Below are 18878 nucleotides of genomic sequence, written 5' to 3'. Positions count from 1 at the left end.
CTAATATTATCTTTAATGTTTTCAATATTGTCTACGAAAGTCTATCACGAAAACAACCTTTCCTGATGTTATTTTGTAATATATTTGAGCATGTACGTCCACATTCCTGGTTTGATTAATAAGGTACTTTTTAAAATTAAGAGCATTTTAATAACTATGAAATGGCTGCAATGACAAGAGACAAAGAAGGCTAGGCGTTGGAGTTTGTTTTGCCAAATTTATATACTAAATATTAACAAAAAGTGGGCATGAAAAGGGGTCGGGGCATGCAACAAAAAAAATAGTTGCTGTCTTTGCGGTATAAGGAATATGCAAAGTTCCAACAAGATCCATTCAGAATAGCAGCATGTAGACGATAAACACAAAAATTGGGCGTGGCTCTGCCCCTGGGGGTTGGATATGGAACAATATAAATAGGTACAACGTTGTTATTGAAACGATTGATATGCTGAATTTGAACAAAATTTGTTAATAATTGCAACCTGTAGAATATTTACAGACAAAATGTTAACAAACAAGTGGGTGTGGTACGACACCCCTGGGGGCCGGGATATGCACGAAAATAAATAGTTGCCACCTTACGGTACAAGCAATAGATATGCCAAGTTCCGACTTGATCCATTCAGAATTCCAGCCTGTAGACAAAAAAGCACAAAAATTGGGCGTGGCTTTGTCCCTGGGGGTTGGGCATGGACCAATATAAATAGCATCCTCATTATGCCCAGTGGTCGCATTCCGTTATACTCCACTAACCCCTGGGTTAATCTATTTTTGGGACACGTTTTCAAGTTATCCGCCCTTAATGACCGTGCTATTTTTATCGTCCAATCCCATATATCGTTAATTGAAAAGGAAGTTGGCAAAGGGAAGTAACTCTCATCGGGTAAAGTAAGCCAAGGGGATACCGAAGATGTATAAATAGGTACAACTCTATGATGGATCATACTGAATTGGATCCAAATCTGTTAATAATTGCAACCTGTAAATTAAAATGGCTACTCCTCTTTTCGCAAATTTTAATAGTGTAAAAGCATGTACTACCAAGGTTGTGGACCATCTAGAGGTCACAATTTTTCTCCGATTTTGATGAAACTTAAAATATAGGTTTAAATCCAAAGGATCTTGGTTTCTTTTAATAATGGCGCATGCCGGATTGTAACATTCTGGATTATGACCTCTTATTGTACGAAATTCGCTTTTTTAGCTTTTTCTCTGTCCATCCCTTGCAAAATGTGGATGTACCTTGCATGGCAACCCTTTTTTAAACAACGTTTGTGCGCCCTTTTAGGGACAAATTTATGTGGATAATCTATAGTGCTAATCATAATAATATATAGATTTAATCTCCGATTTTCTGACCAGTCATATTCTGGAAAGTTGACTAAATTTTAAACTACGATTTTTATAAACTTTGATTAGCCTAATCATTGAGTTAATCATTGTTCGAAAATATCATAAAATGTGATATTCTGGAACGTTGATTTGTACTTAATCTTTGACTAAGTCACCCCAAATATAATGTTATATTTATGATGAAATATATAGCATCAAGTGATTGGTCTGCAAATACTATTGAAAATATTGTTCACAACAAGTAGATAGATTTATTGTGCCAAAACGTCCAGGACAGCATACAATACAAACATAATGTATACAGGATACAGATAGAATGTAAGAATGTGTACATGAAATATTATATTTTTCTAGATTTTGTTGCATCAAAACCCCCGCCCTGGACAGCATACACATACAAAATTCTTAATTAGCATATACAAGTATTTAAACAAGCCAACAGTGAGGCTGATGTCCCCCGCCGAAATCACAAAATAAAAAATGACATATTAATTAATAAATCGCACATTTATTTTTTTTCCAAAGTATCAAGCAATCAAATTAAGTTACATCACTCGCTATCAAATAGAATCAAAGTTATCTTGTCCCAAAGCATCGACCAATGAAATTGCTTAGCTCTGTTTAGCTTTAACTCGAAATGTTTATCATTGAACTCAGTCAAGAAATTCACCTAATGAACATCAACATCAAGTTTAAACATTTAACCTCAATTAAAAGCAGAGTTATTATGTTCCAAAGTCTTGACCAATCAAATTGCTTATCGACCCTTAGCCTGAGCAGAAAATTCTCATCATCAAACTTAGTCAAGGAAATAATATAATGAATCTATACTCGGAGTTCCATCACTCTCACTTAATTAAAACCAAAGTTATTAGCCCCCAAAGCATCAACCAATCAGATTGCTTATCTCTGCTTACCCTAAGTAGAAAATGCTAATCTTCGATCTTCATCAAGGCATTCGCCTAATAAACATCTACACCAAGTTTAATTGTTCTAGCTCAACTAGCTCAGTTATTGTGTTCCAAGGTCTCGGCCAATCAAATTGCTTATCGCTCAGCTTACCCTGGGCAGAAAATGCTCATTATCGAACTTAGTCAAGGTAATGATGTGATAAAACTATACACCTAGTTTCATCACTCTGACTTAATTAGAACTAAAGTTATCGTGTCCCAATCAAACAATCAAATTGCTTATCTCTGCTTACCCTAAGCAGAAAATGCTCATCTTCAAACTCCATTAAGGCATTGACCTTATAAACACCTACACCAAGTTTGAACATTCTAGCTCAATCAGAAAGAGAGTTATTGTGTCCCAAAAAGTGTGACGGACAGACAGACGGACGGACGAACCCACTTTAATAGACCCCTGCTTTCTTCGAAAGGCGGGGGACAAAAAAGCGAATATATTCTTAATCACACACACACCGTTGAGAATATCTAGTGACAACTGCACTTACGACATCCCATTTATACGATTTCCGGTCTCAAATCCATGGTTTCAACAACCGAAATTCTGACAATTGAACTTTCGGAAAATGTTGTTTAAATAAAAATATACTGACATTTTATATTATTACGTATTAAGTAGTATTTTCGATTCGTATTGTCAACTGTAATTAAAGTTTTCACGGGCAATGGTGTTAATCGATATGTCCCTTCAAATCTGAACATGTCTTGAATATGCCGTGCTATGGTAGAGTTTTAGCCACACCCAATAGTCCGGTGGCTGAAGTTTTTCTAGGCCAGATTTTTTGCGTAGATTCCGAATCTGGGTGGTGATCAGGCGTTTCGAGATATAGGGGGTCAAATGTCTACAATGGGGGAGGGGGGGGGGGGTGATGTCATTATGTTGACATAATATAATAATAAAACAAATTTCTTGGACTGCCCATCTATTAATAAGTAATTATGATGCCCCTGGACAACTGTTTTGATTTATGGGGAGGTTGGGTGGGGGTAGCAGGTTTGCGCGTATGGAGGGGTTGGGTGGGGATAAAACTGGCGGGAAAATGAGTTCACGTTGATTTTCTAAGAGCTTGATGAAACATCTCTAAATATGTTTATAAGATTCCTATTGTATGGAGGTGGAGGCCGGGGTGAGTGCCCGCCGTGGGGGTGGGGGGCGGTGCGGGTGATGGCGGGTGGCAACATGTATTTTTGTGGACAGAAATCATTTCGTCCATAATTGAGCTTAAAGCGGTATCTCGTTAGCGTTTTCATTCAAAATATTAAATTATAATGGTACTTTTCAAGAGATCTGGAAATGTAAATCAAAAACACATTAACTCAGAGATATGTTTAGTTGTTAGTTTATTGTTTGTCTTCATCCGAAGATTCAAAATCAAAAGTTCATATGAGAGAGATAAGTATTTTCTTGGTTGCTGGCCAACAGCTCGCATATGCTTCAGAAACCAATTTACATTGTAAATCTTCATTCCAGGCATGCAGCAAAAGACCGCGTATACGGCAAGATGGTAATAAAGACAGGTCTGTTAATTTTTTCACCCAGAAAATCTTTTTTCTAGCGTCATCTAGTGATGTAAGTCGTCTTTCGCGATATTTTCTACCTTTGCCCTTCTCATTATCGATCAAAATTTGTATGATTGGGATGTCTATTACCCCCGAGCAGGAACGCAGAATACAATTTGTTTCAGCACCTCCATTAATTTGCAATGCGAAGAGGAGTAGGTAAGATATTTTGGTGTCCTCGTGGTTGGTTGTCAGTTCTAGGATATTCTCGACACTTTTAATACTAATCTTGATATTTTTTGATCCAATCAAGATTAGTATTGAAAGTGTCGAGAATATCTTGGCCTACGGTACATGCTTTCAGTGGTAATGACTATCTGTCTTTCTTTTTCAAGATAATCCCAACTTTCTAACAATTTTTAAAGAGCTGGGATAGATAAATGATGCTTCTGATGACGTAATTGCTGGTTTAGAAAAAAATGTTTGTACCTTGATCTTAATTTTAATTGTGATAAAAAAAAAAAAAACTTTCTTTCTTTATTACCATCTTGCCCGAGTAGTCTTTTGCTGCACATTAAACGCAATAATTATGTTGCAGCAATATGGAGACAAGTTGCAAAATTAATGATCGAACAAGATGACTCTGCGATACAAGGCCGGAATGAAGATTTACAATGTGAATGGGTATCTGAAGCATATCCAAAGGATATACGCGGGCTGTTGATCAGCCACCAAGAAGATATCTATCCCGCACATATTATAAGAATAAACTAATATGTTTTTTATGTACATTTCCAGATCCCTCGAAAAGTACCATTATAATTTAATATTTTGAATGACGATATTAGCACTGAACGAAAACTCGAGAAAACACTTTTCAGGTTAATTTTTAATCAAGTGGTTTCTGTCCCCCAAAATACATTTACCCTCCCCCATACAATGGTAATCGTATACACATATTTAGAGATGTGCAGTGGAATCCAAAAGTAATGTTTTTACCAAGCTCTAAGAAAATCATCAACGTGAACTCACTTCCCGCCAATTGTACCCCCCACCCCCATCCATACACGCACACCTGCTACCCCCACCCCACCTCCCCACAAATCAAAATAATTGTCCAGGGGCATCATAAACACTTATTTATAGATGGGCAGTCCTAGAAATTTATGCTTTATTAATATATTATGTCAACATAATGACACCCCCAACCCCCCCCCCCCCACACACACACACACACATGCTATCCCCACCCCACCTCCCCACAATTCAAAACAGTTGACCAGGGGCATCATAAACACTTTTTATAGATGGGCATTCTTAGAAATTTATGTTTTATTAATATATTACGTCAACATAATGACATCTCCCCCCCCCCCCCCATTGTAGACATTTGACCCCCTATATCTCGAAAACGCCCCCTCGAACGCCTGATCACCACCCAGATTCGGAATCTACGCAAAAAACTGGTCTAGAAAAACTTGGTCTCATAAATTCACAGCTCGGGTGGCGATCCCCCCCCCCCTTCAGCCACCGGACTACAACTACAATTGGCAGCCACGGTGGCTCATTGAGCAAGACGTTGGCTCGCTAACACGGAGGTCCTGTGTTCGATCCCTGTATTGAACGAGAAAGTTCATCTGGATTTTCCGGCGTGGCTCCGGCGTGGTGCCATTCTACTTTGTGTGACATTTTTCGGGCATCGATTATCATTTGTCAATGCAGATGCAACAGTCTGATTGGATGATTGGAATTCTGGTCGCCATAGATTGGGATTTCGTTTGCAAAACGATTAGACAACTTTTAAGTTGCTTAACCCCCGGGTCAGAATAGCAGAAAACCTCATTTGCGGCGGTTAAATTTTCAAAATTTTATCTGAGAGGTCGAGGCCCCCGTACTCCGAGATTGGTTGTTGGGGATTCAGGTCAGCCGCCTAAGGTAGCATATATTGGACCACATTTAAGATGCTGTATTCATGGGCTCGGATAACAGAAAAACGAGTTTGCGGCAGTTAAATTTTCTCCAGACAGTCCCGTCTCCGTGGACTGTGAACCATTGATTGGTATTCGAGTCATCCACCTTAGTTAGGATGTATTAGATCACTTTGAAGTTGCTGTGGTGTCAAATTTCCCAAGTTTTCTTGGGAGAAGGGGGGCTCCTTCGACTCTCGCAGACGACCGGTGCTACCGTCTGTAACCCGAAATTTTCTCGGGCATTTCAGGTTCTGCCCGCCTAACATTCATTGAGCCCCTACGCCTATGATCGCAACGTTTTTAGTCGCATCCTGCCACAATATATATTTTAAGAAACCACTTAAAGATACATTAGTAAGAGCAATGTGCATGTCTTTATATAGGCTTCAGATTAATTAGACCATAACAAGCCCAAAATCAACTATGTGGGCAATTTCTAATTTACTGCCCTGGGGAAATTCAGATAAGACTTAATACTTACCTATAAGTAGGATAATCGTTAACAAAATATTCAATGCCATCACTACAATAAATATACGGGTATTCTGAAGTTGATACACTCAGTGATTCAATCTTATGTAACAATACATGTAGGTTTATATTCTTATACCCTGTGATATTCGGGGTCAATAAATCCAAGATAAACTATAAAGGGGACATTTTTATATTATATCATATTATACCTAAGTATAGTGGTTAACTACCAAAGATTGACATTTGTCTTATGGATACCAAGATATTACAAATATTGTACTATACGCAATAACCCAGACGGTCACATATTTGTGTTAAAGGGCATTTGGCTCTAGTATTTGGAACCTTAAATTAGACGAAAGCGGGTCTAAAACTAAAAGTACCATTTAATGTAATATGGATGTGTATATTATAGTGATCTATATTCAGTTTTTAGTTCTTTAATTGTAATTTCTAATCAATTATGTTCGATGAAATACCTAAACAGTCCAAATTGAACGACAGTTGTTTACGCTGGCTTAGAGACGCGTTTTTCGTTATTATTTTGTCGTTTGTAAACTAACCATTACTAATTACTTCTACACTGTTTTTGTCTGTTCATAATATATGGCGTCCGAAACCACAGAATACACAACTCGTGTACTTATTTTAAAAGGTTCATTATGTCTTAAATATTGGACATTAGGATACCATATTTTCACGGCAAAACAATAACATTGATTGAAATGGACTAATATTGAATTTTAATTCGTGTTTATATTTTCGAATTTCATGGAGTTAGAGATTTAGCTCATTTAAGATAAATTGATTATTAATCGCAATATACGGTATATATGTTTCATAACTTGGGGTTTGTTACTAGGGATATGGGTCGTTTTTTTAATATCCAAACGAATCAATAACACTAAGGCAATCTCGTTTTATAATTTGGTTCATAAAATCATTAAAAATTAAACTCCGGTTGTTATATAGTACGTTCCCCAGGAAACGGAATAGGTATTAACCGATATTGGATCGGGGAACAGGCTATGTTATGTCCCACCCCTCTTTGGGTTCCATTGTACAAAGAACTGATTCAAACCGGTTATTAATATTATTTAGTTAAAATATGTGACTAAATCCACGAGGATATTTTTATAATAATACACGAAGTTTTATCTGAAGGAGTGCTGAGAATATGTCACGTCGACAGATGACCCATTTTATTATCACTTGACGAAAACTCCAGATAAACAATTTTTTAAGTGAGTGGTTGGTATTCCAGTTTAGAAAATATCATGGCAATGTTACTGATTTTAACAGTTTTGGTGACTATTGGTGCCGGAGTGAATGGTAAGTTTGTGGTGGTGGTGGAGTTTTTATAAACAGGGCACAGCGTTCCTTAATGAACAGGAGTTTAAAATGGAAAGGAAGTACATCTTCCATTGGTCATATGCTTGCGTACCTCTCGACCTGAAAGTCCTGAAATAGTTTCATGTTTTTAGGCTACTATGAAACGAATACCTGAATGGCTGCAATGTTTCGTAGCAGTGTCCTGTAAAATTTAGTAAAGACTTAATAATATCTTTTAGCTGCTTCTGGTATTGAATGTACTGGGGGAGCACACAGGTATCCAGCAAGAGGAACGGGCTACTATCCGGATAACTCCGCTTTAGAAGGTGGGTTTGTTGATATGAGAGGAGCTAAGCTTAGAACACTACAAGTAAGCTTTTTTTTGCTTCTATATTCCTTATTAATTGGGGGATAAATTGCTTATAATGTACTGTCTTTCAAATGAAAATACGATGACAAAACCTTTCGTTGTGTAGACTAATTCAACTCTTAAGCTCCCTAGTGAATTTCTTCTATACAACAAAGATGTGCCGAAACACAATTGTCTCAATAAAGAACGAGCGGCCACTTTGGGAACCACGACTATTTTCGGAACGTCAAAGAAAGGGTTTAACGTCCACTAGAGACAAACTAGGTCATTTCGGGACATATGGTTCAATTTTATTTCATCAATTCGCTTGCGTGTAGGGGCTTTAGCAGTGGGAGGAAACCGGAGGACCCGGAGAAAACTCACTAGGTTGACTCAATGACAAACCTTATGATGCAACGCGTTAACCATTCGGACACCCAACCGCCCTTATTTGAATATAAGGAAACTTGAATATTGTTACGAGAACAGGGTTCTTGTCGACATTGCCCACTCTTTCGTAGCTTGCAGGGCTGTTACAGATAACATGCAACCAGATAATTATGACACAAAGCACAACAACAGTTATTAGAGTCTCCCATCACGTTCTAACTATACAAGAGACTTGAGAATCTAGACTAACAAGGAAGGTCACTACAATAATAGACTTAGGTCATCAGACCAATATATTCATACCGTGTTAGTATTTTTAGCGAACCATAACAATAATGCAAACCAGAACCAAACTAGGCAAGGCGTGTCGCTACATCACCGCCGCCTCAGAATTATGAGTTACATTCGAATGACGAAGCTGTAAAACAGTCGTTCGTTTCAAACCTTGGAAATAGCGTTCATGTTTATCAAGCATATTGTGCAAATCACAGGTCTAACAATATCTCACATGGTGTGATAAGTATCGATACAAAATAATGTATGAAGTAGAAACAATGAAAGTGATAACATTTACAATAATTTCAGGATTCAGGGGGTTAATATTAACATATCAGAATTATAAAGAGTTAAAACTTAAATCAACCATTAACATTTTTACAGTTATATTATAACACATTGTGACTTACTATAAACCAGTGGAATAATGGGTTACATTATCAAGGAATCATACAGTACACAAGTTATACCATCATCCCTTTACGTGGAAATCTCATAACAATACTACATGTTCATTCTATTTTTCACAACTTTTACAGTGTGCTATGTTAAATGTTATTTTCACAACTAATTTAACATTGTAAACACTATCAGATTAACAAGTAGAGCTTATTGGGAACTTTATAATTGCTTATGCTTTTGTAAATTTATTATCAAATTATCAAATATCATAAATAAAGCCTGTGAATTACTCAACTTGAACCATCATAAATAGCACATTTAACATCAAAAGCATTCTTCAAATAACATAGGCCCCACTAAAACACCATTTACAACTTATTTTAAACTGCCAGTAAAAGACATTATATTAGGAATATGAAACAATTTTTACCTATCTTCTTTTCAAGTTATGTATCACATCATGGGTTTCTGTTACAAGCTTTTGGCACTTATCAATTAAATCAGAAAACTTAACCCAGGAGTTAGCTCATGAGTCATAATCAAGCCATTTAACTCTATATCCCCAAGACTTATTGCAAAATCTTTTCTTAAGAATTTTTTCTATCAAAAGTCGTGATCATTTTGAGACAAATTAGGATCATTATCAGTAGGGGCAAAATCAGGTTCGGGTAAAAGATTATCATCAACCTCTCCGGAAGATAATCAATATTACTTGGTGGTGTAGGGTCGTCTGGTTCGTCATTTCGTAAATGACTATGGGGATGCTCAATTGTCACTCCGGAACGTCCCGAATTGACAGAATCGCAATCAAGTGATACATTGGACTACCATTACAAGAACATTAATTCACTTTTATTTGGAAATGACAGTCTTTCTAAAAATAGAAATATCTGTTTACTCTCAGTCGTTCACAAATATATTACTTTGACTAAACGCTTCAATTCTCCGAAATAAAAATTTTAATCGATCATTCTCTACGAGCCACTTTTTAATTACCCTTCAAATTTTATATTGTGAACAACGTTTACTCACTGTCTGAGTACATACAAACTTCCCTGACCTAGCCTCTGTAACCCAGTCAAATGTGAGATATGTGTATACCAGTACCATTAAACTATAGTAGGTTGGTGCGTTTTTTTTTTTGGCATCGCGTCCTCAACTTTATTATCCAAATCTGTACTCGGGCACCCGTTCCTTTTCCGATTTTCTCTCTTTTCCTTTGACTATTTTTCTTTTTATTTATATACCTCTGTCATCTCATTGTTAACTAAAACCCTAATATTGATAATCATTCCCATTGTATTACATTACCAGCTGATCATTAAATTTATATTCGTGTCACTCCATTCTGGAAGCAGTTTTATATAAGCATTAAGTTGCTTGTTACTGTATCCAACTTATTCATATTATTCCCTCTATGATTGTATATAAGAATTCTGAATAAATACTTTTTTAAATCAAGTGATACGGAATCAAGTCCTGTCACAGTTCTGCCAGTCCCGACAGCTGAGGTGGTGTGAGAAGAATCGTGACGTATTTTAAATAGCAAATTATGTTTCACTCACTTTCAGCTGCCATGATTGGTTGAGATATTTTTATGCAGTCGGCACACGCGTTGTACTCCGAAATTCTCCTTTTCACTCGATTGACACTATTTTTGGGATTTAGAGAATTCAATCTGGAACGTTCAATCGACCATCCCCTATGTTTAAGACGATTGGTATTTATTCTATTCGTAACTAAGTGTCCGTCACTTTTGCGGCGCAAAATGTCTTTAGTCTAAATATATGTCATCATAAGAATAAACGTCCACATGTCTAAAGTCTTAATATACGTCGTCATTAACAGAATATCATTGAGCCCTTGAATAGCTACAACGCGAGTAGTCACAACAGCTTCTGGAGAATACAGTCGACGTATCGGCGAACTACAAACTCTTTGTGTTACCTGCGTGGTGCTTAATATGACAGAGCCAGCCATTAGTAACGTCAATACTACAGGAATGGGCTCTCCATTGCCAAATGACACCCCATTTCCAAACGCAGACTCTGATTCACAAGAAGAGAGCTCGTCAAAGCTCAGTGCTGCTCGCTAACACAGAAAACAGTAACGTGGAAGTATACACGTTCTATTACACGGATTCAAACCTACCTCAGAAAAGGTGAAGGGGACGCCAGAAAATTAGAGAGAGAGAGCTCAAAGAAATTAGAAAAGACTATGAAAAATGTTCTTTTGCTAATGGTGAAATTATAGAATATTGTGATGAATCCGAGAAAGGAATATTAGTACAGTGGGGGGTAGACCTCACGAATGACTTTTATGCTATTGAAGATCTGCTCTCAGAATACATAAAAACTTTGTCAAGAAGTGATCAGTCAGTTCAGAGTGTGCATTCCGTCCCAAATACGCTTGCATCACAGTCAGTTCAACACACAAACACAATACAGTCAGCCGAACATATGTCAATATTGCAGCCAGATGAACATACGTCAACATTAGAGTCTAGTCAACAGGATACACTGACGTTGGGATCGTCCGGAAGTATGTACGCGACTGCTTTAAAGACTTTGAAAGTTAATTTTGGTTCACCTAGTCGAATAGCCAGAGCATACGTAACCAAGCTCACCAATGGTCCAAAGATAACTGAGAAAAATGCTCTAAAAGAATTTTCAATAGATGTAATAAATGCTATCGCTAGTCTAACTCAGCTGAATTATTTTTCTGATATCAATGCCAGGGACAATCTTAGGAAAATTGTTGAACGAATACCAAACTACATGAGGTGAAACCCCGTCAGTCACGCACATAGACACATTTCTCAGATCCAAAGTTAGAGCCGAATTCGATCCTGATTTTGGTGATGTCAAGAAAACTTATGCCGCAACAAGCCTATCTACTTACCTTATAAGTGATCTGTCAATGCAGTACCCAGTCATGCTCAAAATTGTCAAAGATCGTCATTCAAGAATTGTTCTTTTTGTCAAAAGAAAAAGTATCTGTCACAGTGTGAAAGGTTCAGAAATTTAGACAATAAAGCCAAATTCACTCATGTCACGTAAGAACACTTATTTTTCTCTTGTCTTTCTAGAGGACACAATATCTTTAAGTGCCGAAACAAACAACGGTTTAATGAAAATGGTTGTCAACGATACCATCACAAACTCTTACACTCCGATACGCCAGTCAGCAATGTGTTACGACAAACGCGCAATGTTGCCAGTCGTCCGAATCCGGTTTAAAGCGCCTAAGGAAAGAACTTTGAATGGCAATGCATGAATAGACAGCTGTGCCGGTACAACCGTCATAAGAAAAGCCTTCGCCAAAGCCTTGGGTCTCCAAGGTAAGATCGAATCTACTGACATTTCTGTCGTTGGGGGAGACAACTCTCACAGAAGTATATTCGTCTGGTAAACTTTAAAGTATTTGCACTAAATGGTGTTGAGGAATTCAACATTCAAGCACACGAGATTGATTACACCATAATGGATGTCCCAGTACTTGATAAACAATTATTTAACAGACATAAACTTCAGTCGGGAAGAAGGTCCCGTTGATCTCATCCTTGGAGTACAGTATACACACCTTCATGCGGATTCAGAATAACGCGAAGGACTACCGTACGAACCATGAGCCAAACATTCTCTACTAGGATGGTATGTCATCGGTTCGGATAAAAAACAATGTTCAGTCTAGAACTAAGTCTAGAAGAAGACAGTCAACCGATTAAGCCTGTTTACTATTTGCCTCACTTTGGAGTCTGCCGTCCGGATAAAACCAGTACACCTCTTCGAATTGTGTTCGACCCAGCTTGTCAGTCCCAGGGTACGTCTTTGAACCAGTTCTTACTGAAAGGTCCATGTCTCTCATTGGTAATCTCTTTGAAGTCATTATTCGGTTCAGAGAAGAACCAGTAGCCATAGTCGGAGATACCAGAGATCCAGATATCTAGGGTCACATTTGGGGATAAGTTGACGCCTGATATGGCCTCTCACGTCATGAACAAGATTGTCATGAACCATCAAAACGAGTCCAAATACGAAAATCCAGGTATCATTTTATATATTAGTGAAAAGCACGTTCATTTCTGTTTGTAAATATGTAAATAGTTTTCTGGTACAATTGTATTTTCATAATTCAAATCGAATAAATGTCACACTATTAAAGGGGTATTCAAGTAAAAATACTGGTCTAAATACGAAATTCCAGATACAATGTTACGTATCACTGATTGCTTTTTTCAAATATGCAAATAATTTTCTGGCACATTCATATTTGTTTAACTCTACAAAATAAGATTGTTATTGACATATTTGACTGGACAGGCCATTCTGACTGTGGACATTTAAGAAATTCTGGACCGGACATCTATCTCTCTGTCATTCTGTCAATCGTGAGACCACGACTAAGATCATCAGCAGGATTAAGATCTGTGGGCAATTCCCACATTGACTGGATTTATGTGACTAGCCTCGCCAATAACCATTAACATGCGCATGGCTTCTAGCTTGTCATGTCGCCATGGTTGTCAACAATCTTTAAGTCAGTCTTTAAATGTCAAAATGTTAATTAATATTAATTGGCTAGCTTTAGGCATTGCAAGGGCGAGATAGATCCACTCTCCAGAATGAACGATGAATGACATATGAATGATATATGATATATGGTATATATGATACAATATGAATTATATGATACAACATGAATGATATGATACAATATGAATGATTAGATTGACTATATGAATAAACGTCTGAAATGTCTGAAGTCTAAATATGTCATTCCGGGAAGAGACGATTAACACCATCAGCATTGCCATGGTTGATGCCTGGGTGATATAAAATGTCAAAGTTGGACGACTGAGAATCGCAATCCATCGTGCGTATTTACTAACAGGTGACCTCATCTCAAAGAGCCAGCGTAAGGCAGAGTGGTTCACAACAGCTGTAAACGTGCAAATATCTCAAATAACTTTCCAAATGTTTTACACAAAATACTAGAGGCAGACAGTCTTTTCAGTAATACCATATTGTTTTTCAGCACCATTTAAAGATCGTCCTACATATGAAATAACCCGTTCAGTTCCATTCTGGGTCTGACACAACATACCGCCGATAGCAAATGAACTAGCATCGGAAAACAGCTTAAAGGGTTCATTAGAAATAGGATACCCAACTATCGGCGCTGAAAGTAACAATTGTTTAACAGAGTCAAATGCATTTTTACACGATTCAGTCCACTCAAAGGTGTCGCAATCTCTGCGTAGTTACGAATAAAAAATTTACGATAATATCCAGGAAGGTCCGCAAATCCTTAAGACAGGTAGGTGTGGGATAAGAGGATACAGAATCAACTTTGGTAGGAACTGGTGCAATTCCTTCAGAGCTAACAATGTGACCCAAGTAATTTATTTTCGAATGAGCGAAGAAAAATTTCTTCGGGTGTAGTTTCAGGTTTGCTTCCTTCAAACGATCAAAAACTTCTTGTATATGCTGCAGATGATCTTGAAAAGTATTACTAAAAATAATTACATCGTCGAGGTAAACTAAGCAATGTTTCCATGACAATCCTCTCAAGGCAGCTACCATAATACGCTGAAATATAGCTGGACTATTCTTAAGGCCCATTGGTAATCTCTTAAACTGGTAGAGACCAAGATGGCAACGCCAAGCAGTGTATGATCGAGAAGCAGAATCTATGCTTACTTGGTAAAAGCCACTCCAATGTGGAAAAGAAGACTGGGTTTTCAGCACCGAGACTTTCTAAAGCATCTTGCCTGGTTGGTATGGCATGTGCATCTAACAGCGGGCAGTCATTGTGGCGTCGAAAGTCACATACGAAACGACAGGATTAATTATTACGTTTCGCAATCAAAAGACAGGAAGCCGCCTACGGACTTGTTGATTCTTCGATAATACGTTGATCAAGCATGTCATCTACCATACGTTCTAAAACATTCTTCTGTTTACGACCTAATTTGTATGCACGTTGCCGTATGGGACGATGACCCAGGGTAACTTCTATTTTGTGTCGCAAGATATCTCACTCGCCAAGTTTATTGTCCTGTCCAACAAACACTGATGAATAATCACTTAAAAATTTGAGTAGAGAGCACTTGATTGACTAGCAGACAAGTTACTAGATATTTGTTGTAAATTTATGGGGTTAATATTAATTTCTGACACAGTAGGGTTAACATTATTGATACACTGGTTAACATCTCGACTTAACATCCGCCGTCATCATTTACATTCTTGTTATTATGAATGAACTGAACATTTGAATCAGGAAGCTTACAAACAGTATCTCGTTTTGACAAACATACAAACTTCCCAATAATAGAACCTTCTGGTAAAATAAAATCATATTACTAAAATTACAAATATGCAGGTCAGAAAAGGAGTGACGTAGGAGCGAGTCTGACGTATTAGAGCAGGTTAGCCTATCCAGTCTATAGACTTGGGTCATTGTACCGAGAATATATTCATACCGCGTTAGTATTTAAAGGAGAGCGAACCATAACAATAAATGCAAACCCGAACCAAACTATGCAAGGCTACAATATTATTAGAATATAAGGAAATTTTCTGGTGACTCCGCGGATAATTGGCAAGTCTAGTTCAAATTTGAAATCACCTGAGAAACAATGTCTAATTGCAATTTTCATTGAAATGCAGTTTTACTCGCTTTGACATTATATTTACTCATAATTTTAGAAGAATATTTGACACATTAACTTATCCGAGATCAAATATAAAGTCAGATATCATTTAACGTGAAAAATCCCATTCACGAGCAAAACAAGAATGCTGGGACGGGTAGAGATAAGGAAGGGATTGGCGATAACATACGTCCACTTTACATTATTTCTGTACATGTCAACAATATCAGATGTTAGCAAGAATTGAAGGGCTTCAGGGAAGCGGCCCTGTAGATCTCTTAACTTATAAATAAAATACGATTATAAACTACTTTTTTTCTATTGTATTTGATTTAGGACTATTTACAAGGTAGTGCAAGCTATGTGAGTGTTGCCATGGATAATCGCGCTGGTATTCCATATGGAGCCCATGTTTGTATTCCAGAGCTAAACCGCAAATACAGTCGTCAAATCCCGTTCAAAGTAAGTTTATTTAACTGTATTATAAAGGTTTAAAGTCAGTTAGAATATTCCTTCTAGACAAAGGTATGTCCCTGTTTTCTTTACAAATCAAGTCAATTCACGATTTCTTGTGAACACTCTGCAAGTATGTCCTCTTTCGTCATAAAGAAGTTATCTCTCCGTTTGTTTTAAGACGTAGGGAGTCTCCTGGACACAACACCGTGGAGAGTTCTTTATGTTGGGTCTATTTTTTTCAAAATCAGTTGCATTGTTCATATCAAATTTTCGGATCATAAATTCAGAATGGGTCTTTCTAGTAATGTTTTGATTTTTTAAGGCTTTGTATAGCGGGATCTCTAATATTAGACTGTCTATGACGCATAGTAATTAAATGCAAAAACAATATACACAGATTGTTTTTCTGTGGTACAGGAAATATGCTCGAAACATTCTTATTAAAGTTACAACAGTTCAAACCAGTCCGAAAAAAATCAACAAGAGAGGGTTATCTATAAATATACAACTGGCGGTAGTTTTTACTTTGATGTCCATAGCAGTTATATCTCATAACAACCTGTCATGACATCATCATAGGTTGATATTACATTTCATATCAACCGCTAATGACGTCATCTATTCGGCTGATATCAACCGCTGATGACGTAGAGGATCGAAATAATACAAAAAAAACCACAGAAATAAATTTTTATTCTTTTGACAATTAAAATTTGTTATGGTACAGTTTCTAACATTCAGGACCGAAATAGACGGCGTACTTATCGACACATGTATTTAGATCGGTTATCCATGTCTAAGACATCATTCAGAATTTTCTTTTCGTCCACATTGCGATTATTTCTCCACACACTACAAGACTTGAAAGTATTTATCGCCCAAGAGTTCCTTTGTAAAGTATTTTTGGGTATAGTCCACTTAAAACTGTCGGTCAAATCCTTCTCTGAACATACCGAAAACCTTCAATCATGGTTCACTGTCAGAATTCTTGGAAAAGAATGTCTTTTGGTCCAAATTTTCTACAGGCTTTGGATAGATCCTCGTCGATATTTGCATTCACATCTATTCCATCGTCAATATGTTGGCTAAAAAGGATTGATTATTCGTCTGACTTCGTATTACTATCCATTTTGTTTTTGCTTTCAATTCAATAGTCCAAAATGGCGACGTATAAACAAAAACATGCACGTAATTGCACGTGATTACTTCGGTAATTTTCGCTATTTGGCGGAAACTATCGAGCAATTATCCAATCGTTGTTGCCTTTTAATGGAAGAGCCCATTAGTATTCATATCCCATACACATCATATCTGAGAATTTAAATGATTTCATATATTGATTGCGTTCAGGAACATGATCTATACATGTGTCAGGGCCCGAGGACCCCCCCCCCCCCCCAGCAAAAAAAAAAAAAAAAAAAAAAAAAAAAAAAAAAAAATCGGTTCAGTCACAGGTCTATGAAATGGTATTACTGCCAATATCAAATGCTCTGCTAAAATGTGTTACCGATTATTATATGTAAAAAGTACAATGTACAAAGTCCTAATACCGGTAATGATAAAGTCAAAGTACCTCGAATAAGTTGAATCTAAAACGTCAAAAGTACTGTGTCAAATGACAAATGTCTTATTGGAAAAATGCTGGGTTTTTTTGGTTTTTTTTTACTTGTCAACATTTTACATTTCTCTCATCCCATTTTGCATTTGCGCTCTGTCGCATCTCATAATTTGCATAGGCGTAGAAGCTCAAAGTAATTCAGGGGGGCATAAGAGAAAATTGCCCGAAATCAATACCGTTTTTTCGGGCATACATACAAATAAGAGAGCTTCGGGTATATTTTCGGGCATTCAGTGGACAAGAAAAAGACGAGAAAATACTTTTTCGGGCAGTGTGGATCTCATAGAAATAAGTTAGTTATATTTTTTCTCTAAACGTTAATAGAAAAAAAAAAGGTCGTCGAATTTTTCATTGCCCGAAAATAAATTTTTTGCCCCCCCCCCCCCCTGGCTCCTACGCCTATGATAATTTGTCCTTTGATATTGTGCAAATCTAGGATATCACTTGACTTATTAACATACACGGTTAATGCCAAAACTCACATCAAAATTTCAATTTGCAGCGCCTGCAGCAACACGCTTTGTTTTCGGGACTTTGTCTCTCAATTGTCAGCCCCCCCCCCCACTTCGGAAACCGCCCCGCGGCCTCTGTGTATAACATATATTATAATATATTATATATGTTTCCTTGTCGGTGTAAAAACTCTTGTCGGTTCTTGTCGGTGATCAGTAAAAACCACTCAAACAAACGTTTATAATTAACCTATGTATGCATTATCTATTACAGGTTGTGGATACAGGAAGTGCATTCTTTGGTAAAGGTCACAGTCGTATTGACATTTGTGTGAGAAGCGCACATGATTCTTACGATTCAACCATTAATGGACATTTAACATTAGTCTTTGATTAATTTTTTACATTATTATTTTTGTTCGGAGAGGTTTATCTTAAAGAATAAAAGCAAATGGTTTTACTCAGATCTTTAATGTTTTTCAATAGTTCACAGTTTGGCCAGAGAAAAGTAACAAGCAATTAATCTCAATCAATTCATGGTCTATTATCTCCAAGAATGTCCCTGGAAATAGCGACAACGTAATGGATGGGCGAATGGCTCAATTTCTGCACGTCCCAGTAATTAAATATTTGAAAATTGTTATATTTCTAAGGAACGTATGAAAATTTCAAAATTTTAA

The 18878-nt window shown here is 37.0% G+C and overlaps 1 long non-coding RNA gene across 1 annotated transcript; it reads left to right on the top strand.

Moving 5' to 3' along the window:
* The first annotated feature begins 7481 nt into the window (after window positions 1-7481).
* On the top strand, window positions 7482-18653 carry LOC126816810 (uncharacterized). The gene is made up of 4 exons (XR_007678613.2): window positions 7482-7597; window positions 7837-7967; window positions 16009-16134; window positions 18473-18653. It is a non-coding gene; the product is annotated as an uncharacterized LOC126816810 (long non-coding RNA).
* The last annotated feature ends 225 nt before the right edge of the window (window positions 18654-18878 follow it).

The sequence above is a fragment of the Patella vulgata genome, chromosome 3, assembly GCF_932274485.2.
Source record: "Patella vulgata chromosome 3, xgPatVulg1.2, whole genome shotgun sequence".
Lineage (NCBI taxonomy): Eukaryota > Metazoa > Mollusca > Gastropoda > Patellidae > Patella > Patella vulgata.
This window is presented reverse-complemented; position numbering and strand designations above follow the sequence as displayed.